Source organism: Fukomys damarensis, unplaced genomic scaffold (assembly GCF_012274545.1).
Source record: "Fukomys damarensis isolate Sample0158 unplaced genomic scaffold, DMR_v1.0_HiC HiC_scaffold_36, whole genome shotgun sequence".
NCBI classification, from domain to species: Eukaryota; Metazoa; Chordata; class Mammalia; order Rodentia; family Bathyergidae; genus Fukomys; species Fukomys damarensis.
This window is the reverse complement of record NW_022900948.1, coordinates 41,972,470-41,996,439: the sequence shown is the minus strand read 5'-3', so window position 1 is coordinate 41,996,439 and position 23,970 is coordinate 41,972,470. Positions and strand designations below refer to the sequence as shown.

General features: G+C 45.9%; 1 protein-coding gene across 12 annotated transcripts in view; it reads right to left on the bottom strand.

Moving 5' to 3' along the window:
* Positions 1 to 23,970, bottom strand: part of Ralgps1 (Ral GEF with PH domain and SH3 binding motif 1) — a 250,289-nt gene that overhangs the window by 218,244 nt on the left and 8,075 nt on the right. For 3 of the 12 annotated variants that reach the window (XM_010613573.3, XM_010613583.3, XM_033759021.1), the window contains exon 1: positions 6,752 to 6,871. The exons of 1 other annotated variant lie outside the window; for it this stretch is intronic. The gene's annotated coding sequence lies outside the window, so the exon portion shown is untranslated. Of the gene's footprint in view, positions 1 to 6,751; positions 6,876 to 23,970 lie in introns of those variants that run through there. 8 more of the 12 variants (XM_010613572.3, XM_033759020.1, XM_033759017.1 and 5 more) reach the window with 7 other exon arrangements.

Genomic DNA, 23,970 nt, shown 5'->3' with positions numbered 1-23,970 from the left:
TAAAAAAAAAAAAAAAAAAGCCAGAGACAGTGGAAGTGGCATTCAGATTGAGGACTGACACCAGGTACCACGTGGACAGAAGTTTCCTGGTTCAGACTCAGGGAGAGCCCAGCCCACAAAAGGACAGCTGCTAGCCAGGCATGGGGGCACAGGCCTGTAATCCTAGCTATTAGAGGCTGAGGTAGGAGGGTGCCAAGTTCAAGGCCAGCACGGGAACTAGGCAAGACCCTGTCCAAAAACCAAAGGGAGGGTCATTGGGCTGGGCTGCAGCTCAGTGGTGGACTGCTTGCCTAGTACACGGCCCTGGGTTCTATCCCCAGCACTGAAAGACAAAAGAAAAAGAAGAAAAAACAGCCCCTCCCTGTCCCTGTGCCAAGCATGGCAGAAAAGGGAGGTCAACAAGGGAAAGCAGACTGAGGCTGGGGACTTGTTTTCTGGGGACTTAGGGAAATTCTTGAGTATGTCCTGTGTTCAGGCTCAAAATAAGGAGTGAACAGAGAGCAAAACATTAGAACTACAAGGAAAGGAAAAGAGGGGACACCTAACGGCCCATCCCGGAGTAGGCAGAGCAGGGTGGTGTCAGGGAGAGCCTACTCCCCCCAGGATCCCATCCCAGGCACGTGGTATCATGGCGTTGGCCCTCTTGTGGGATTCTCACTCTGCAAGTGTGGTAAGTGGGACCCCCAAAACGAGACCCAGAACCTCATCCCGCGAGGCTCTGATGTGACCATCTGGATAGACTGGAATTGTCTGGGGTGGAGGGGGCTGGCGAGACTCAATGACTAAACACAGTGAGAGTCCTAGGTTACATCCTGGAAGGGGAAAGGGGGCATTTTGGGAAAGTTGGTGATATCTGAAAAGCGTCTGTGGCTAAGATAGGGGACACAGGTTAATTTGACAACTGTCCTGGGTTATGGGAGCTCTGTGCTGTTTTGCAACTTTTCTGTAAGACTGAAAATTGTTTACACTAAAAACTTTTTAAAAATTAAAAATGAAATTCTATACCTTCATAGCCTGGCCCACTACCCATCCCCCCAAAACACACACCATCTCCACCACAGACCTAGAAAGAGGGGTCCAGACATTTCCTGGGCAAAACCACCACTGGAGGGGCCCCGGGGTCCAGGTGTTGTGTGTCTGTCCCGTGGTAGTCAGTGGAGGAAAGCAGAGACAGCACTGCGGGGAGCAAGGGAGCTCAGCTCTTCCCCGCTCACTCCCAGTCCCTGCAAAGGCAGAGGAAACCGGCCTGACCAGTACTGCTCCAGGTCATCTACAGGGCCACATTCATAGAAGCATGACCAGGTACCCAAAGGCCATGCCCCTGTGTACAGCTCTCTCTCCCACTGCTGCTATAAGATCTGCAAGGTGAACCAGGAGCCTGCTTGGACTCGGCCCTCTCTGATGCCCACAGTCCTGCCTGAGGGTCTCCTCCTGGCCAGCACGTCCCTGCCCCCTGCTGTGGGCCAGCGACAGACAGTAAGAGCCCAGGAGACAGAGCTGCAGCCCAGCCTTGACCAGACAGGTCTGAGGTGCTGTGTTAGGCACTGGTGGGGCCTTACTTCACTGCCACTCCTTCTGTGGTCAGGACCCTCTTCTAGAAAGCTGAAGGCCAGGTGTAGGGGGGAAATCACAATACCCACAGTCAGGAGCCTTCTTGACAAACAGCAAGGAGCCCTGACCCTGAGCCCTGATTTTCATCAAGAGCAACCTGGTGTTTCCTATTTGAAAGGAGAGATGCTGTCTGCAGAGCAAGGCAGGGGTGGGTAGGGTGGGGGTGCCTGGCCTGCCAGGGCCACCATGAGAGTGGAGGGTCCCAGGGACCACCGGAGAAAGCTGGTTAGAAATGGAGTACAGGCCCCAGGAACACAGGAAGTGGGGAGCACCTGGTTTCTGGGTGTCTTCAAGCAGCATCTACATTCCATGTGGGGAAGCGGAGCTGAGGGGTGGAGCAGAGCAGCCAAAATTACATGGGATGCATGAAATTTTCACATCAAGCTCCATACCCAGACTTTGGTTTTAAAATGATGTAATGTATCCACATGCCTGCCCTCCCTTCTCCAAATATTGTTTGAAATGACCAAAGAAATAAAAATCCAAGACAAAAAAATATCTGCTGCAGTACTGAAATACAGGGAAGGATGACATCAACAAACCAGAATTTCTCAGTTTGAAACAAATGGAATCGGATTAAGGGAAAACTATGAGTGTCAGATATCCGGTCATAAAAATCAACCATTTCCTCTGCTCCAACAATAAGCAGCTATAAAATGTACCAGCACAAGCACACACTGGCAAAAGAAAAGTATGTAGAAATAAACTTTTTAAAAAGGCACAAAAGACAGCTGAAAAAAATTATAAAATCTTACTGAAAGACAAAAAAAAATTTAAGAGGGAAGAACTTTCCTCTAAGTAAGGAGACAATATTATAAAGTCATTAATTCTTTCCAATTAATCTACAACCAAAATAATTTCAAATTCACTCCAAATCCTAAGGGGATCCATTTTGGAACTTAACAAATTGAACCAATTTTTTTTTTTTCTTTTGCACCAGGGATCGAACTTGGGTCCTTGCGCTTGCAAGGCAGGTCACCAAACTGCTGAGATAAATCCCGGCCCTAGATTTAATCTGGAAGTGTAATTAAAAGTAGAGCAAAAGTTTTTAGAGAAAGGGTAACCAGGAGGGCCTGTCCTGCCAGCAAGTGAGAGTGGAGAGATGGCAGAGAAACAGACAGATGGATTAGGGGACAGAACACAGCCCAGAAAACAGGACCAAACGCATGAGGACTAAAATAGGATCACAGTGGCAGTTCAATCACCAGAGAACAGGCTGATTATTAAATAAGTGGGAAGGGGAGGAACTTGCTTTAAAATCTTATCAAATATCATATGTAAGAATAAATGTTTGAGGAATTAAAGATTTGAGCTTTAAACAGACAAAACAATTCACAAAAAAATACTAGCAGAAAAAAAGATCAATATGTTTTTATAATCTTGGAGTAAAGAAGTCCTCTCCAAGGCCCATACAAAAGCCAGAAAATCGACGCTACTGACAGACTTATCTGGTTATTTTTGTTTTCTGTTTGGCAGAACCAGGGGAACCCTGAGCAAGCCTCTCTACCACTGAGCCAAACTCCTGGCTGGTTCTACTGGTAGACTCAAATGCATGAAAAATGAAAACTTCTATACTGGAAAAGACATCGTGAATAAGATGAAAGGCAGTCAATAAATGTGAAAAGGGCATCTGTGTGCCATATGACAGGTGATGAATGAGTGCCCTTAATGTAGGAGAACCCCAGGAGCTCTGGCAAGTTGCTGGGGACACGTGACCGTGGGCAGGGGCTTCTCCTCCCTATGCCTCTGTTCTCTCTTTGGGAAGAACAGAATCCAAGGCAATGCCTTCCACGCAGGATGGTGACGATCCACAGGAGAGGCATTGGGCACGGGGCCCGGAGTGTGAACACAGCAAGGCCCAGCAGACAGGCGGCCTGAGCACATTCCAGGAAAGTTACTGACTAAACAGGGCCCGCGAACAGTCAAGAAGGCCCTGGAGAACACGTCAGCGTGATTCCGTGCGGGCAGTGAGGCTGCACTCACTCAGCAGGACATGAGCAGTGGGTAGAAGGACAAGGGATAGCAACACGCACTGACAGAGAAAGATGTCCACAAGCTCAGGGCAACAACTATATACTGCAAAGTCAAGCACGTCTTAGGCACTCACTGTCCTGGGTGCTAGGGACACAGCAGTGAAGAACAAGGCAGAACAGACCTGTCCCAGTGCCATAAATACTCATTCAGCCAACAGGTGACAAGTGGTAAGGAAGAAAGGCAGGGAAAGTACACAGGTGGGAGGTGGGGGAGGCAGTCCCGGGTCTAAATGGGGTGAGAAGAAAGGGAGGGTGTCTGGGACGTTATACACACGTGCAGACATACACAGAAGTATGGAAGGGTTAATATCACTGTCACTGTTTTGCTTTCTACTTTTTGCCTACTTCAGTACTGTCTTATTTGTTTTAAAATAAGTACAAGGGCCAGGGATTTAGCTCAGTGGCACCAAGCCTGCCTTGCAAGCGCAAAGTCCTGAGTTGGGTCACTGGTACAAAAAAAAAATTACAGAAAATGCTTATGAGCAACACAGCATGTAGGGGAGAAAACTAAATACATTTGCACATCAACAGACAAGCTCTTGCAGATAGGATTAGAGACAGCCACTCAGGGAGGAGGCTGTGGTCTCATGCCTGGTGCTGTAGCGCCTCCTGGTGGCAAATTTCCTAAATGATCAATCACACCTAACCCTGTCAAGGTAAGAGACAAGATCCACGGTTGCATATAAAACAGTATTAAAACATTTCACCTGTGACAGGGACAGCAAAGGAAATGGGCAGACACATGCAGAGTTTGATCAGCTGGGATATCAGGGTTACGGCGGAATTTAGCCAGCTTGAGCTCTCAATCACAGATTATAATGACAATTCACTCCTTGGCTGCTCATCACTGGACAGAGGTGGTGTGAGGGGTGGGCAGGGTGGCCCAGAACCCAGAACCCAGCCTATCTGCCCAGGTTCCTGGGGGACTCATAAAGATGAGTGACAGACCAAAGGGTGCAGACTGCTTGGAAGAAGTGCCCAGGAGCGAGTCCTGGACCCTGGCCAGGATGGGCAGCCACCTTGCTGCCCTCAATGGTTCATCACTGAGCTCCTGCCCTGACTGCTGAAGCCCTGAGGTGCCAAGGGTGAGCAGGAAGTGACACCAAGACGTCCACCTGGAAGACCGTTCCCTTCCTCTGTTGCAGTCGCACGCCCTTGCTCTGTGCCTCTGCTCAGCCCTCTGCAGCACCTGTCACTGTGAGCTCCGAAGGGTGAGGGCCCATCTCAGTCACCTTCAGCACGGGGCTTGGATGCCCAACAGCCCTGGGTCTGAACCCCAGCTCTGCCATTTACCACCTATGTGGCAAGTAGCTACACGCTCCAATTCCCCCTCTGTTAAGAAAGGTACAGGCTGCATCCAACACATGGGGCTGGTGCAGGGATTCACGAATGCTAACGGCCAGCCGTAGAGGACTGGGGTGTCAGGCACCTGTGTATTAAGCTCCATCGTGGAATTGTTTCATCCCCATTTCTCAGCTCAGTCAGCAGTGCTCTCAATGAAAATGAATGAACTACTCCTCCACTACCACAGAAAAAGAGAACCACTCCATCGGCACCCCAGCCACCCAGTTCTGCTGCCCAAACAGGCACAAAGGGTCTAGGAGGAGAGGAAACCTCTGGCAGCTGTGAGTACCTTGCAGGGGGTGGGGGACCTGGCTTGGAGCTGATGCCTGGGGTAGGCACCAACACTGACCGGCTTGAGCTCTGTTGGGACCCAGAAGGGGCCTCAGCTAAAAGTAGATGAGCTTTGCCAACAATCCTAATTTGGCTCTCTCTCTCTAGGCTCTGTACTGATGAACCTTAAACACTCATCAGTGGTTTCTGGCAACGTTTTCTGCAGCAGTGGGATCCTTTAAAGATAATGGCCTGTCCCTGCATTCCAACCACTGCTGAGCAGGCAAGGCCATGGTCCTCACAGGAGTAGGTCCTCAGACATGGTGGTTGAGGAAAGCCAGGTCTGGGGGAAGGAGAGGTTTAGGGGCAACTCACACACGGAATCGCAGGCCTAGGGGTGTGCTCTGTGCTGGGTGTGCCTTCTTCCAGGCTCTCCTTGAGCCCTGGCAAGTGACTCCACTGTGCCCACAGCCCACCCATGGAAGGAGATGTGCAGACCCACAGGTGCAAGGGCTGCAGTAGCCTCCAAGGCCACACACAGCCTGCTTCTCCCAGCTGGGGAAGGGGGCATTGCTCTTCTCCCTCAAATATCACCCTGGCTCCTCATTCTAAGTGTCACTTCCTAAGGGACCCTCCTGTGGTGCCCATGTGTGTCCTCCTCCAGCCTGGCACAGAATCCAGACTTCTCCATAGCATGCATCAGGTCTGTCATGAACTACGCATGCAGTGGATGTGTCATAGCTGTGGCCACCGCCTGTGGCTTCCAAGGCTCACAACCCCTTTTCTGAGCAAGCGCTACCTGCATGATTCTCACGCCTGGCTCAGGCTCTGCGTCTCCCTCTTGGTCAAGCAGGACAGGGTACAAGAACATGATGATCTCAAGTGGGAGGTGCCAGATGTTAACATAGTAGATAGGCCACGTCTTCATTGTACAAACAGGGAAACCTAAGTCCACTTGTCTAAAAAGCACAATCACTTATCAAACACAATCAATTTCAAAAGAAACAAATGACAGAAAAGGTATAGTTATTATATAGGGTGTCTCTTGGTTTTTACTTATTTTAAAACCATATATTATTGGATTTCCTATTGAAATTACAAAAGCAACATTCTCTGTTACTGCAGCCTAACCCAATAGAAGCACACACAAAAAAGGTCATAACCCCAAGGCCCCCCTTTCTTCCACCCCAGGCAAGTGCAGAGAGCAGCAGGAACATATCCCTCTGAGCCTTTCTGCCCAGCAACATAAACACACACCACTGGAGCCCAGGGCCACCCTCTGAGCCTGCAGTCAGACAGATCATGTCAACGGTGACACTGCGGGAGTAACAGACCCAGGACAGAAAGGCCCTATGGCCACCACACCACAAGAACTGTCAATCTGGAACTTGTGCAGAGCATTGAAGTGGGCACTGTGAGACTGAGCGCGTGCGGAGTAGCAGAGCCATAACAGCCTGGGCTTTGGAGGCCTGTTCCCATCCTCAGCTCAGTACCTGTTTGCTGGGAGACCACAGGCAAGTGAGTCGGTTCCTCTGTGCTTCGAATCCCTTGTGTGGACAGAGGTGACCTTGGAGCTCCGACTGCGTGTCTGACCTGAGACACTGAAAAGCAATATACAGCACTTAGCACAGCGCCTGTATGCTCCACCCCAGGGGCCACCAGATGGCAACACCTGCCAGAGGGTACAAGGTGTCTTCTCCCTGTTTGCGGCAGCCTGCCTGACTCGGCGGCAGGGATGAACCTGGGACTGGGGCCCTAAGACTTGGTAGCCTCTGTTCAGGTGGGCCAGGAGAAACGAGCTGGCAGCCTGTGATCTTCCTGTGGACCGGGACCAGCTCGGCTCAGATTGGCAGATACCTGGGAGCATAGACAGCAGATAGGAATTTCATTTCCAGAACCAGACTGGCCTAGGGTCAAACCCCACTCTGCCACTGACTTGCTTCAGAGAAACTGCTCCTCTCTAGATCTGTTTCCCCATGTGTTCTTTCCTTTAATGGCTCTTCCCAGTGCTTTCTCAAGGGAGCCAACCCCACGGAGAGGTAAGTTTTAGGGACCTTGCTTCTTCTGTATCCTGTATGAATGACTTGTAGTATAGTTAATCATGTACCAGAAACTTCGCCTTCTGCCTCTTTCATGACACAGAGTTGACAGAAGAATCTGAAAAATGTTATAATAGTTCAGTACTCTGCACAGAGGCCTGGCCCCGGATCCCTCTCCAGCTTGCCTACCACCCTCCTCCGTCCCACACTCATGCTGTGACAAGGAAACCTACCCGGATACAGATGCCACTGAATCGTCTGTGGCTCCCCCAACCCACTGCCAGGCCACCCTCTGCACAGGCACCAGCTTGCATGGCCTCAAGCCCCAGCTCACCCAGCTTCCCGATCCTTCACTACTACCAGTTGGAAAAACAAATAAGAAAGCATTTCTAGCATAGGCATGCTTTTTGTAAATTAAATACACGGTCTAAGGTATCAATGCATTAAATACTGCAAAACAAACATTCAAGTAAAGAGATAAAAATGAAAAACACGATAAAATGATTTAATTCAACATACAAAAATATTTTTTTATTTTCATTCTCAGTAACTGTTAAGTGAGCACAATGTGATGAATATGCTTCCCTTTTCTAGCACTCCTGTGCACTTGTTTATGGAAGTAGAACGCCTGTACAGAAAAGTGTGCACAACGCTAAGGGTGCATCACAAGGGGAGCACAGCCTTGCACCATCACTTGGGTGGAGAATCATCACCAGCCCCCAGCCCACTGTGCCCCTTTTGTGATATGCCACCTCTCAAGAGTCACCTACTATTCTCACTTCTAACAGCTCCAATTAATTGTCAGTTTTTAAACTTTCTATAAAGGGACTTGTGAAGTAGAAGCCTGCTGTGTCTGAATGAACGCTGTGAAGGTCACCCACCCAGGTTTCCCCATCAGATCACTGTCCGTCGGCTCCTACTGACTCTAGTATTCCCTCCTCATGGAAGTCACTCCACACAGCAGTCCCTCCACCTCAGGTGGACACTGGAATTGCGTCCAGCTGGGTGCTACTGTAAACACATCAAGCCTCCAGAGTGCAGGCACACGTGTTTCTGTGTGGATCTCAAAGCTGGATAGACACCAAGCACTGGAAATTCTGGGTCAAAAGCTGCATCTACATCTGCTTTGGCAGATGACCCCAAACAGTTCCAAAGTGATTACACCAACTTACACTTCACCAGTAGGGCAGTTAGGGCTCTGGTTGCTCTGTAACTTCGCTGAGGTATGATACTATCTTTTTTCCTCATTTTAGCCATTCTAGTGGGTAAGAAATCACAAAGTAAACACTACAGTTCCTTTTTTTGTTTGTTTTTTTTTTTTTTGGTACCAGGGATCAAACTCGGATCCTTGTGCTTGCAAGGCAGGTGGCAGTACAGCTCCTTTTAAAGATAGGGAGTGAATTAAATGCAGAAAAGTGAAAAATTTCCCTCTAAAATCAGGAACAAAACAAAGATATCCAGTATCACCACTCCTGTTCAATATGATACTCAAAACATTAGCCTCTGGAGCAGTTAGGCAAGAGAAAGAAGCATGTATGGGAAAGCAAGAAGTCAAATTATCACTATTTGCAAATGACATGAACCTCCACATAGAAGACCCTAAAGCTTCCACCAAAAGACTGCTAAATTAATAACCAAATTCAGCAATGCAGCAGGATGCAAAATCAACACACATAAATAATTAGCTTTCCTGTACACCAATAATGTACTCACTGAGAAAGAAATGAGGAAAACAATACCATTTATAATAGCATCAAGAAAAATTAAATACTTAACCTAACCAAGAAAGTGAAAAATCTTTGCAACAAAAATGATAGTACTCTGAAAAAGAATATTGAAGATATCCCTTGTTACTGGATAGGCAGAGGCAGTATGGTCAATATGGCCATACTTCCAACATTGATACACAGATTTAACACAATCCCAATCAAAATACCAATAGCGTTCCTCACTGAACTACAGAAACAATCCTAAAATTCATATGGATCCAAAAGAAACTCAGAATAACAAATGCAATACTGGGCAACAAAAGCAAAGCAGGAGGCATCACAACCTCAGGTTTCAAATTATACTATAAAGTTACGGTGATAAAAACAGCATGGCACTGGCACAAAACTGGACATGTGAGTCAATGGAATAGAATAGAGGATGTAGAAATAGCCCCAGGCATGTTCAGCTACTTGATTTTTTACAAAAGTGCCAAAAACACACACTGGAGGAAAAATACCCTTTTAACAAATGGTGCTGGCAAAAGTGGCTATCCACATGCAGAAGATTGAATTTAAACCTATATCTCTCACCATGTACTAAACTAAAATCAAAATGGGTCAAAGATCTAAGTATTAAAATAGAAACACTTAATTTCCTAGAAGTCAAAACTATTGAAGTCATAGGCACAGGCAAGGGCTTTCTGAACAGAATTCCAATTGTACAAGAAATAGTACTAAGAATCAACAAATGGGATCATATCAAATTGTAAAACTTCTGAGCAGTAAAGGAAACAACCAAAAGATTAAAGAGACAACCTACAGGATGGGGAAAAAAATCTGCCAGCTATTCCCTGGATAAAGAATTAATATCTAGGCCGGGCATGGTGGTGCATGCCTGTAATCCCAGCACTCAGGAGGCTGAGGCAAGAGGATCACTGTGAGTTCGAGACCAGTCTGGGTTACATAGTGAGTTCCAGGTCAGTCTCAACTACATAGTAAGACACTGTCTCAAAAAACAAAACAAAAACAAAACAAAAAAACAGAACCACTAAGCTAAATCCCAGGCCTGAAAAAAAAAAAAGAATTAATATCTAGAATATATAAAGAACTCAAGAAAATTAGATCTTCTCCCAAAATAAAAGAGTTAATTTAAAAATGGGCAACTGAAATGAACAGACACCTCCCAGAAAGCCAACATCTCTGGCCATTAAAGAAATGCAAACGAAAAACAACACTGAGAGTCCAACTTACTCCAGAAAGAATGCCTATCATCAAATGCTGGCAAGGCTGTGGGAAAAGAGGAACTCTTCTACACTGTTGATGGGAATGTAAACTGGTACAACTGCTACGGAAATCAGTATGGAGATTCCTCAAAAAACTAAAACTAGAAATTCCATTTGACCCAGCTATATCTTCCCAAAAGAATTAAAGAGATCATATTAGCCAGGCATGGTGGTGCACACCTGTAATCCCAGCACTCAGGAGGCTGAAGCAGGAGGATCACTATGTGTTCGAGACCAGCATGGGTTACATAGTGAGTTCCAGGTCAGTTTCAGCTACATAGTGAGACCGCGTCTTTAAAAAAAAAAAAGAAATCATATTACAAGTATACATCAATCATATGTGCATGCTCAGGTTCATGCACAACTCATCACAGTTAAATCTTGGAAGTGGCCCATATATCCACCAACAGATAAACAGATAAAGAACATGTGACATTTATATACAATGGAGTGCTACTCTGACATAAAGGATAAAAAAATCAGAGGCACAAGTTTAAATATCACAGTTTCTCTTATACAAGAAGCCCAAAGTATAAATAAAGATCAAAATAAAAGATAAGAGAAAGAGACAGATATTTTTCAAATGGAAGGGTATTGAGAGATGAAGGGAAGAGAGACAGAAAGGGGATGGAAAAAGAATTGAGATGTATTACATACACGTACCAACTCCCTATAAAAGATGACATTAAATTTTAACTTATACAAATGTGGACTTTTGCGTCTGATTTCTTTCACTTAGAATTTTTCAAGTTCATCCATGTTACAGCACGCATCAATACCTACAATTCTTTTGACTGAAAACTCCTCCATCACAGGGAACTCTTAGGAGCCCGAGGACATAGATTAGACGTGCTGTTTATCCATTCATCAACGAATAGATACTCTATTTTGAGTGCTGGATAATGTGCTATAAAGACACAGATACAGATTTGTGTACAGAATACATTTCTTGGGTATACTGCCTAGGAGTACACTAGCTAGGTCATATGGTAACTATCTTTTTGAGGAACTACTATATTATTTTCCAAAGACAATGCACCATTTTACATTTCCACCAGTCCTGTACAGCTCTGCACAGGAAGGTGCCAAGAAAACCTCTCCAGGGCAGTTGGGAAAGATGGTTCCTCAAGGCACTGCCATAAAAGTAGCTCCAGGCAGACTGGACACCCTACTAGAAGACACGTGTCCAAACACACTGGAGGGCCCGGAAACTGCTTTCACATCTTCACTCCTGGCAGTTGAATAGTTCTTTTGAATGCACAGCAGGCTCATACCCAGAAACTCTGGTTTGAACTGGAATCTTGTTCCTGTGTTTACTACTGATTAAAATTTAATGTTATCTCTTTTCATAATTATTTCCTTCACATTCTTTTGATAGTCTTAAACATAACTATTTAGAACCAACTTTATACTGGAGTGAGTGCTCTCAGTGCCAATCCTTTCATTCTCTGACCTGCCCTCCCATGGGTTAATTGGGTTCATCTTAGCTGCCAGAGCAAGCCTTCTAGTGCTTTTCCCCCAGGAAGGGTTGTGAATGTAGTAAAAGCTGCATACAAGGTGTGTCCTTCACAAATGAAATAAATTTGTTGCCATCAAATGTGAACTAAAATTTGGCTATGTGTAAAGACTTCAGACACAACCCTTTTTCCTCAAAACTCCATGACCACTGCTCTCTTGCCCTGTGGCATCTGTACTATAGGTCTGACCCTAGCTTTCTCCCTTCTTAAAAGGCTTCTTTTGCCTGCAAGCTAATGGTATCACTTGACATCCTACATGCTTAATTTTTGCTAATTTGCCTGGTTCTTGAGGAGCTCTTTAACTCTACAAATTTGAGTCCTTCCCTAGCCTGGGAAGACTGGTGACTCCTTTTTCCCTTCTGTCCTGATCTTCATATTAGGAGATCCAGGACCCCCACTTTGGCCACTCTTGCCCATCCTCCTTCCTTGGCATCTGCTCTGCTTTTACTCCCCTCTGTACTTCCCCTAATGGGTGCAAAGGTTCTGCACAGGGCCAGAGGCCATGATCCAGCACCACGTTAAACAGTCAACAATGTGACCACTCTGGAGCAAACTTCTTAGTTTCTCTTGTCTCGGTTTCCTCTTCTGTAAAACAATGAGGCTGAGCTAATATTTAAATGTCCTTTAACTCTATATTTTTATAATAATTTTTTATATCATATAGGTTTAAAGTTTCATTCATTTGGAACCAGTAAGCCAGGATTCTGCTAAAGTCATGTATAAATGAATAATGCTCCATTTCTGAAGATTTACTGCACTGTATTTCAAACTGTCAATCACAAATATAAAGCTCAAGAAACAGGCATAATTTGACTATACACAGGAGAGACTGAATTATACATAATTTAGCAAGAGCTAGCAGAGTATGTGTCTGAGGGGTGTTCTGGGTGTGAGGTGTGAGTGGGAAGGTAAAGCAACCAGGAGTTACCCTTCTCCCCCGTTCCAGCTTCCCAGCACCCATCAGTCCCAGGACCTTCACCATCTCAACACTGAAAAACCGTGATGACACCCAGGCCATCTGATGCTGTGCCTCTTCGCAGCCCCAGAGGCAGTGCTGGTCAAGTGCTCCCTGGGTACCACGGGCTGTGGCAAGTGTGCTGCGTGCAAGACCTCATTTACTCCTGTGGACCTCCTGTTGGGAGACTCGGCCCTGCCTGGGGTCTCGGGCTCTCCGACACAGGCTACACTGAAAGGCCAGGACTTGGCTGCCCTTGGCTCAGGACACTCCTCAGGACTGCAGTGAGCAACCTTGACGGATGGGATTCTGTCTTCCTCATGGATGAAGAGCAGGTGTACCTGCCACAGAGCAGTAACTTCCCCAAGTGCCCTGTCCTGCGGTGTGACGCAAAGCATGGTAAGCCACAGCATCACCTGCACAGGATTTGGGGGAAAGGAAAGTGATATATAGGCTTTGCTGTTGATAGAGTCTTGTCTCTGGTGTGGAGTTTTATATATACACGAATAGGTAAGGGAGACAGGGTGAGTTTCCCCTCCTGATGATCCTACCCTGAGTCCTATAACCCAAAACTTTTTGGCACTGAGGACCAATTTTATGGAAGACAATTTTTTCATGGACCAGATAGGAGGTATGGTTTCAGGGTGATTCGAGCAACTACATAAATTATGCATTTTATTTTTATTATTATTACATTGTAATATATAATTCAATAATTATACAACTCCCTATAAAGCAAAATCAGTGGGAACCGTGAGCTTAATTGCCTACAACTAAACAGTCCCATCTGGGAGTAACAGGGTAGGTACAATGACACCTGAAGTGTGTTGTTTACACCCAGTCTTCCCCTCAATCTATTTCAGTTGCTGCCACTGCAGAAAATCCTGCTTCAGAAAAATTAGATGTTGGAGATGGAAGGGGGCTCTTCGGTGCTTTCACAGCACTCAGAATATCCTGCCTTGATGTTAACCCAGAACATATGGAGATTTGAAATTGTCTCAAACATACTTTTAAGGTCACTGTCATTTGTGATCTGAAGCAGTTGATCCTCTTCCAGCACAGACAAAGTCCATTCCCTTAGCTTATGCAAAAAATGGGCCAGAGATCCACTCCTTCCCAGTTCTGAGGTCTTTTGGGGTTGGGAAATAATGTTCGAACATTTTTGAAAGCTGAGATAGGTGACTACGCACCAGCTCAGAGAAAGAAGGCCTTGGCTTATTCTCTTTCACAATCTCTGCTAATGTTTGAAACATGTCAGAAATCCCAATTTCCACTCATTTCCCCCATCATTCCAGTTTGGCTCTGAATACAGCCACTTTATTGGTGAACTTGAACTTATCTGTCATTCTCCTCTGAAGTGAGAAATTGAGTTTTATTGAGCAGGCTGCACAAGCAAACTTTGTGACCCATTCTGTATCACTGAAACGTGCTGCCAGTCATGACTTTTTTCTAAAAGGAAATCTCTGGAGTGACTCTTGTAACTGAAAAAAAAAAACAAAAAACAAAAACAAAACAACTCTGATCTGAGCCAGATATTTAGCTCAGTGGTTCCACTGCCTGCCTCACAAGCTGAAGGTCCTGAGTTTGATCCCCGGTACCAAAAAGGCCCCAAAAAACTCTGATCTACCTTTAGAAAGCCATCTCATTCTGTGGATAATAAAAGACATATGTCTGTGCCAACTCCTACAGAGCTAGATCCCACACATACACAGTTCACAGTAGGATTTGTGCTCCTCCAATAATCTCATGCCACTGCTGACTGACAGGAGGCAGAGCTGAAGGAGTAATGCTAATGATGGGAGGGGCTGTAAATACAATGGAGCTTTGCTAGGTGGCCCACCGCTCACGTCCTGCTGTGTAGTCCAGTTCTTAATAGGCTACCGACTGGTGCCAGACCATAGCCCAGGGACTGGGGACCCCCGGCTGAGATCCCAACCTAGAGAACAGCATACACCTTTCTATTCTTTTTTGTTGGTTTGGGTTTTTTGTTTTTTTGTTTTGTTTTGTTTTGTTTTTTGGTACCAGGGATTGAACTCGGGTCCCTGCACTTTCAAGGCAGATGGTGGAACCACTGAGCTAAATCCCTGGCCCTTGGTTTTTTGAGACTAGGTCTCAGTATGTAACTCAGTGTCACTGAAAACTCTCAATCCTGCCTCAGCACACTGAGTGCTAGGATTACAAACGTGTGCCACCTGGGCCAGGGATTTGGCTCAGGGGTTCCACCACCTGCCTTGCAAGGGCAAGGATCCGAGTTCGATCCCTGGTATCAAAAAAAAACAAAAAAAAATCCAAAAACCAAATGTGTGCCACCATACCTGGCTTACATTTTCCCTTCAGCTCAAACTCATTTAGGATCTACTGAAGTGTGTGGCTCAACTTCTCAATTATTTTCAGCACTGAATCAATTGTCTGACACCGTAAGGAATGATTCTTCCCAGCCTTGTGCTGTAACGTCTGATGTCTCCAGAATCAAGCCTCTATAAAAGTTAGCAACTGGGCTGGGGATTTAGCTCAGTGGTGCTGCTGCCCACCTTGCAAGTACAAGGCCCTGAGTTCAACCCCCGGTACCAAAAAAACAAACAAACAAACAAACAAAAGGTTAGCAACGAATGCCAGGTGTGGTGGTACATGCCTGTATTCCCATAATTCAGGAGGCTGAGGCAGGAGGAGCGCCATGAGTTCAAGGACAGCCTGAACTAGACAGCAAGACCTTGTCTCAAAAAACTTAAAAACAAAAACAAAAAACTAAGTCACTTCTGTTCCATTTATCACCTGTCCTGCTTTCATTCAAGTAACATAGAAGATTAATACATTATTGCTTATAATCCATGTAATGGTAGGGTTATCTTAACCACTCTGAGGCTCCGTATCTATTAAACTAGGCTAGTAATGGTAGGCTGGTCCCTGACAGCCACCCTCCCTGTCTTCTTTAGTAACAGCATTTTGGAGTTTTAAGTGCACATATGCCTTCCCTGAATATAGACTGCACTTCTCAGTCTCTCTTACTGGGAGGCTTGACCACAAAACCCAGATCAGTCCAATAAGGTATAAGAAATGTCATGTAGGGTCTTGGGAAAGTAGCCTTCAAGGACTGGAATAAAGATGGAAAGCCAGAGTTCTAGCAGCCTTTGCAGGCCATGAAGTGGCCTCAGAAGGAACGTGGATCTCTGACCACGCAGGCTCCTTACCTGCACTGAGTTGATCACCCCCGCACCTCTCAAACCTGAGGGAAAAATTCCTGTCTTATTTATACCTGCATAATTTGGAGTTTTCTGTCAGCCCAATCTAAAAAATGGGTCTATCAAAGGAGAGAGATAAAAGCTAAATAAGAAAATGGAACACCACAGATACAACTATTTTATATCCCTGCAACAAAGGGTCTAGCACTGTTTCTACTCATAACAAGCAACTCAAACATTTGTTGAAATGAATATGAATCTGGAAAAGTGCAGGCAATTTCATTGCTTTAAATAAACAAGCTTCTTACTAACTTATTTTTCCTGATAAGCATCACCATTTTGCAAGCCATGTAAAATATTTCACTGGAATCACATTAAACCTTTACCAATACTTAATTATATAGTATTGTCACTATTGTTATATTTAAACTTATCTGGAAAAAATCAAGAACTGGTGAATTGATTAATTTCATCCTCTGCATTCCAAACACATGCAGTAAGAGGATACTCTCTAACAAGCACAGTCATAAAAATGATACTCTGAAGTTAAAAGACAAAGAAACATTAGGTAGATAATCCGTAAGGCCGCTCTACTCAGGGAGGTGGGAGAGACCATACGGAGAGCGTCTGTCCATGGGCCATCAGGTGAGGACAGTGGCGCACATGCTACTTTGTCTCCACTGCCTCAGGTGTGGGTGCAGAAGCTCTCGCCTCTCTCCTTCCCAGCCTAGGAGACCCCTCCGACCCAGGGTCCTGAATTGTTTTCTGTGACTTCCCTGCTACACTGTGTAGCCCGTGCTGCGGTCCCTTTGTCCAGGGTCTGGTGCTCCCTCCCACACATCGGTGGTGACAGAGCCAAGCGTGACAGTGTTGAAGCCCTTAGTTCACAGCTTTGTTGTACTGGTGGGGCTTGGCCCCTTGGAGACGCCAGCAGCTGTCTGAACCTGCCGCATCGTTGTTGTCATCACCACCACTCTGACACTTTGCTAAGCACCTTCCCACTGGATATCACTCTGAACCCTTCAATGATTTTCTACAGTGGGCACTGTTATCACCCACTTAAAGTGAAAAGCAGGCCCACGTAGGCTAGGTAACATATCCAAGAAGTAGCGAGAGTACCCTCTCTGGTAGTGGTATTTGAGCTAAGACAGCCTGTGACCTCAGCTCAGACCTGTTCCTATTCCAAACTATTCTGCATATCCTGTCCCACAAAGGCTGATGGGCACTTTACATTCTACACTGGCAACCTGCTGCCTTGCTCATCCTGCCCCCACTGCTTACCTAATTGTTTCCTTCTCTAACCCAGCACGTGGGTTTCTCAGCTCAGTTCACAGTCCCACTTTTTTCTTTCCTTTCCCAAGGGGCAAAAGGCTTCATCCCAGGGTGGGGCTCTCATACTCAAAACAGCTCCTTCCCTGAACTTGTCCCTGATCTTTTCAGTACTCCTGGCTTTCAGCACCAGGGCCAGTGCCTCCGCCTACACTCCAGGGTCTCTGGTCTTCACACACACACACACACACACACACACACACACACTGATAGGGCTGGGATTTAGCTCAGTGGTTCCACCCCCTGCCCTGCAAGTGCAAGGTCCCGAGTTTGATCCCAGGTACCCAAAAAATAAAAGTAAATACACTGATGGATATAGGGGAAGGAACTGGGGAAGGGAGAGAAAAGGGACAAGAGGGAACTAGGATTAAAGATAATCAACATATCATTGTTACATAAATGTATGAACCAGTTTCCAAAATGGAACCTCACCATTCTGTATTACTAACATACTGTAATTTAAAAATACAGAAAAAGACATTGATAGATTCATTTTCCATTGGATCTCAGGTTAGACCCTTCATCAGCTTCTGTAAGCTAATCTCAGTCAGGCAATAGGTCAAGCAGGAGGATGGAAAGACACACACACACACACACACACACACACACACACACACACACACACACACACACACACACACTCTCCCTCTCTCTCTCTCTCTCTCTCTCTCTCTTCAGTTTTCACCATCGGTCTGGGTAGATCTCCTGTACTCTAGCCCTGAGATTCCACTCATAAATTCTAGAAATGCCACAGCAGGCTTCTATCTGTTAGCCATGTTCAGGGTCGAGCAAGGGCCAAGGCTGTACCCCCAGGTCACAGGGCTCCCACACCACATCAGTCTGTCTTCCCAGGACTTGCTCCAGCAATTCTGACCTTTCCTAGAACCTGGGGGTGCATTCCTCCGACTGCGGCTGCTGATCCATCCTGAACCCCAGAATGCTGGACAGGCTGAGGGAGGCAGAGATTTCAGAGTGAAGGAACCACAACAGGGAGTGCAGGTGAGTTGTTCAGGTCTGCTGAGTGTTCCAGGCAGCAGGGCCTCCCTCAGTCTTTTGTGTGGAAAGAGCCAGGAGCTGACTGACGCCCGCTGAGGGAGACCCTGATGAGGCGTATGCACGAGACTGGCTCCAACGGTGGTGGGACAAGAGGACAAAGCTGCAGGACAGGGTGTAGGCCACAGGGAGGGAGGCAGAGGCTGTGACCCGCCTTGGTCTGCCTATCTAGCTGGCTACCCCTGCTCTTACTGCTCCCTTGGCTCTTCCACTCTGCCCCATGTGTCTCTCAGGCTGGGGCTCGCTCACCAGCACTACAGCAGGCGTCCTCTGTTCACCATCTGAGTTGCCCTCTCCTACAATATGATCTTGACCTCAGGGGCCATCTACGCAAGGAAGGCCCATCTCTGCCCCATCCCAGGGGGCATTTGAACCATCTGTGAAGGTTCTCAAACAGGCAGATGGCCAGCCTCCCTCCCAGGGCCCAAAGGATGCTGATGTGGTAGGTGAGTCACCATTCCAACCGAGACCTCTCTCTAGGCACCGGACGAGAAGGCCAGCTCCACTGAGCTATCCCACGGTGCTACAGACCAAAATGGCCCACACTGAATTTACTACCTCCCTCTTCCTCACTCAATACCCTTTTCATGTTCCACATCTAGGTGACCAGCTCCATCTCATGCCACCAAAGCAAGAGACAGACCCTGATGTCACCCTCCCTCACATCTACCACATCATCATGATGAGGGGCCACTACCTTGTTTCCTTGGAACCAGCACCCTCCCACCCTGTGGCAAGGTTCACCTCATCTCACACCAGGACTCCTGCAGCCTCCATTCACCTCCCAATCTCCAGCCATCATCATCTACGCTGCCACCAGGATTAGAAGTAATGCCGTTTCTCTCCTCTTGGACTCTTACCCAATTCTCCACCGACCACAGGACACTGTCTGAACCCCTGGGCGATGCCCACAACTGACCCAAAGCACCCGCCCCAGGTCCTCTCTTGCCTTCTCACACTCCAGCAGCACACACTGCTCTACAGCTGACACATCAGGATCAAGTGACTTCTGTGCTGCTGCACGACGCTTCCTCTGCCTGTACCCCTGCAACTAGAAAGCTGAGATCTTTAAGATCCAGAGTCTGATGTCCCATGGGCTCCCATTTCCACGACTACACCACTCCTAACACTGCATCCTCCTCATCTGTTTTCTCTCTGTAAAGCCTGTGAGTCTCCTGAGGACAAGGACTGCAATGTTGAGGCCGGTTACATGCTCGGTGAGTTTTTACATAAGGATTAAAAACTGCTAATGAGATCAAAGTGTTCTTCCATCCCCTCAAGAAGCAAAAGAGGCAGCCAATCATCGAGGCAACAGAAATAAGGCCAACTGTTATCTTGGAAGCCATGACAGGTAATACCTCAGCACCAGATGCTTTGGGCAGCCCTCGGGCAGCCTTGAAAGAGAAGAGTCAGCAGCTGGGGCGTAGTGTGCCAGGGGTCTCTAGCGCAGTTCAAGAAAGCGAAGCTGTGCCCGGACTGTGAACACTAAGCACTCCGGCTCTCCATGCCTCGGCCGTGCTGATGTTCTGGTACTTCCTATATCCACCACGCCCTTTCCCCAATGGGGGCCATGGCGGATGCCGCTGCTCCCTCTGCACCTGGCTGCTTGCCACTCATCCTCCAAGCGGCAGCTCAAGGCCCTTTCCTCTGGGAAGCTGCCGCTGGTACTCCTAGCAGGTAAAGCCATTTATGATCTCTTGGCACCTGGACTCCTCCTTTGTAGCCATCAGAAATGCTGTAATTAATTTCGTATGTGCTTGTCATTGGTTTTGCACTTAATTTTGCTAGACTGTAAGGCAAAGATGGTGAGGGCTGAGCTTGATGCTTTCCACCACTGTGCTCCCACATTCAGCATAGCAGTGGGCCCTACACAAGAACTGCATGGGTGGTTGGACAGGTGAGTGGGTGGACAAATGGATGGCTGGGCAGGCAAGCAGGTCCGTCAGGAGGGGAAAACCAGGAATAAGGCTGCATTCAGTTGCTGGTACAGTCCTTTGATATCCTCCAGTTCCCCTTGACCTTGACTCAGCCCCTATAAAGCGATCTCAGATCTTAAATCTGGGGCTTCCTACCGAAGAAACAATGCATGCACCAGGGATATTCTTGTTTACTTAGAAAGCAAGAGTCTCAAAGCACATTAATACCTTGGGTGTTCTGGGTCCATGTTCAGTGATCTCTCTATAATACCAGGTTTCTCTTTCTGTTTATGAGTACTATTTGCTCTGTTGCCAAAACTAGGTTTCCAGACTCTCTCTCTCGCCTAAAAAGGCCTCTAGGATGATAAGATCACAGAGACACTGTCTTTGCTGGGCTAGCCACCTTCACTGAACTAGACAGTGGAGATTTACTAAGTCAGGGCCTAGTCATTATCCTCATGCAGCCACACTATAGATCCAACAAACAACCCTGAAGCAGAATTTTCATCTGAGATAAGCCATGGACTTGGTACATGAGCTGCAGGCAGCTGCTGAGAGACTACCATATGGAAAATGGTGTCCTCAGGTCCACGGGCTCTGCTGGGTGGGGAATCCGGCAGTCTCTAGCCTTCTCTGGAAAGGAAGCATGAACTGTTGATCTCTACCCTTCAGAAAGACTGACACCATCTATATCTGACAAGCACAAAGGCCAAAGAATACACAATGCAAAAGTGCCCAGCCATAAATTACAGAAATGAATGGGCTGGGGATTTAGCTCAGTGGTTCCGGCTCCTGCCTCACAAGTGCAAGGACCCAAGTTAGATCCCTGGTACCAAAAATAAATAAATAAAACACTTGGCATCCTTTGTAATCAGCAAAATGATGTTATATATCAATCAGCAAATAACTTCTAAACTTGTTGAAAAGCTTCCCATCAAGAACACAAATCCTAGCCTGGTTATCAATCAGTACATATATCAATAAGTACTATTGTTTAACTGTTTACAGGAAAGATCAGGATTCACTGTCCCTGGTATAAACAGGACCATAAATCAATCACACCTAATTAAACTCAACTCCTCAAATCAAAAAATCAGGAAATTAAAATATCTAAAACCAAAGGAAGATGAATGTATTTTTAAATGTGCTATTTATATACAATGGAGTACCACTCAGCCATAAAGAAGGATAAACTTCAGTCATTTATAGGAAAATGGATGCACCTCAAGACCATAATCCTAAGTGAAGTGAATTGGACATACAAGTTTAAGTATCACATTGTTTCTCTTGTATGAGAAACTCAAAGGGTAAATAAGGAGCAGAATGGAGGATAGATATTGGAAAGTAAGAAGAACATGTTCAAACAGGAGAGGGAACAGGACGGGGAAGAGGAGAAAAGGAAGGGAAAAAGAAAAAAAGAGAATAGAAGAAAAAAATGGAAACCAAGCTTGTGCAAATGGGGAGGGGAGGAAAATGGAGTAAAAAAGGGAACCAAGATGTATTATGTACAGGTGCAACTTCTTTATGATTAATGTGATCGATATGTATGACAAATACGTACTAATAAAATAATTTAAGAGCCACGCCTTCTCCTGGCCAGCAGCCATCGCTCCAGTGCAGGGAGGTAGCCTGGGCCCCGATCCACTGCGGGAAGGAGAGCCACACCTTCTCCCGCCCTGGCTGCCATCGCTTGAGCACCAGGAAGGTAGCCACGTGGGTGCCCCTGAACCCCCTAACACCCCCCCCGCACACTCCCAGACCTCCTGACTGTGCCAGTCTTTGGACCCACTCTGCAGAGGCAGAGGTGGTCATCAAGGGTATTTTTCTGAGTTCCCAACTTTGAACATCTTTAAAGAAAGGGTGTAGGAAACCTGTAATAGAACGTTGTGGAGTTCAACCATTCAGAAGGCTGGGGAACTCAATCTGGGCCTTGCAGCCTGAGGTCAGTCAGCATCATGGGGTTCAGCCATCAGCTAACTGAGACCAGAGGTCTTGCATCCTCGCTCTGTCTGAGCCATTAAATGGTAAATACATTATATTGAAATTTTGTTTACTGCAGACATGTTCTGGACTGCTTCTTGATTTCAATTTAATTCAAATGATTTAAGGGTGATAGACTAGTGACTACCACAGGTGGTCAATTTCCAAGTTGTGCTTGATCTTAATGTGTTGCTGATTGTATCAGTTGGGATAAAGCATTGTGGTTGATTTGATGATCTGTTTTCTCTGATGTTATTAAGATGAGAATGGCTGTGGGTCGTTAGAGACACAGAAGCTAGGGCGCAACCATATCAGGGACATTTGGGTGATAAACCCAGAGATTAAACCAAGGACAGTCTGACAACAAAAATAAAAATGAGAAAACACTTAAGCAAGACACAAGGACAGACTTCCAGTTCACCAATGGCAAACAGTAGGGCAAATGAGGATGAAAAGACCGATTGTGAAACACCAGGACACCCTGAACTCAAAGCACAGGAAGTAACAAAACAGATCAATCAGGCTCTAGAAAAATTCAAAACAGAAATAATTTCCCAGATAACCATAGAGATAGTGAGCAAAATGGAAGTTGCGATTCGAGACTCTAAAGCAGAAACTGACACAAAAATAGATGAGCTCAGGACCATGATAAAAGCCATGAAGGCCCAGCATAAGAAAGAAATGGAAAAAATAAACGCCCAACATAGGAAAGAAATGGAATCCATAAAACAGATTCAAACAGATATCCAGGAGATTAAACACTCCATAGAAAGTGTGTGCAACAGAATAAAAGAATGCGAAGATAGAATCTCAGATATAGAAGATAAGATTGCAGTCAGTGACCGTGAAAAGAGAGGTCTCTTAAAAACAGTAAGGGATCATGAGAAATCGATCCAACAATTCCTAGATGATGCAAAGAAGAATGACATAAGACTGATAGGAATACATGAAGTAGCAGGAGAAAATACAAAGGAGTTTAAAAAGCTATTCGCAGAATTAATGACGGAAAACGTCCCAAACAGAGGGGAAGAATTTGACATTCAGATAAGTGAGGCATATAGGACCCCAACTAGCTACAATCAAAAAAAATCTACACCTAGACATATAATAGTCAAGATTCCAGAAACCCAACAGAAGAACAAAATACTACAAGCAGTAAGAGAAAAGAAACAAACCACATACAAAGGAAAGCCCATCAGAATCACAGCAGACTTTTCAACACAAACCCTTGGGGCAAGGAGAGCCTGGAATGAGATATTTCAAGTACTAAAAGAGAACAACCTCCAACCTAGACTGATGTATCCAGCAAAACTCTCTTTCAAAATGGATGGGGACATAAGACACTTCCACGACAAAGAACACCTGAGAAACTACATGAATACCAAACCAGCACTACAAACAATTCTAAACAAGATCCTAGAAAAAGACAATGAAGGCAACAACACCATGAGGCCCAAAAGAGCAAATCAAATAGGCAAGGCAAGAAATTAAAAGGAGAAGTTGAAAAAGTAAAGAGTCACCAAAAGGCCAATGACACGTCAATAATAAGTCAGTCCGTATCTGTTATAACCAGCAATGTCAATGGCCTCAACTCACCAATCAAGAGAAACAGACTGGCAAAATGGAATAAGAAGCAAAATCCAACAATATGTTGTATACAAGAAACACACCTAGTGCAAAAAGAAGCCCATAGACTGAAAGTGAAAAGATAGAAAACAATTCTCCATGTGACAGGAGCCCAGAAAAAAACAG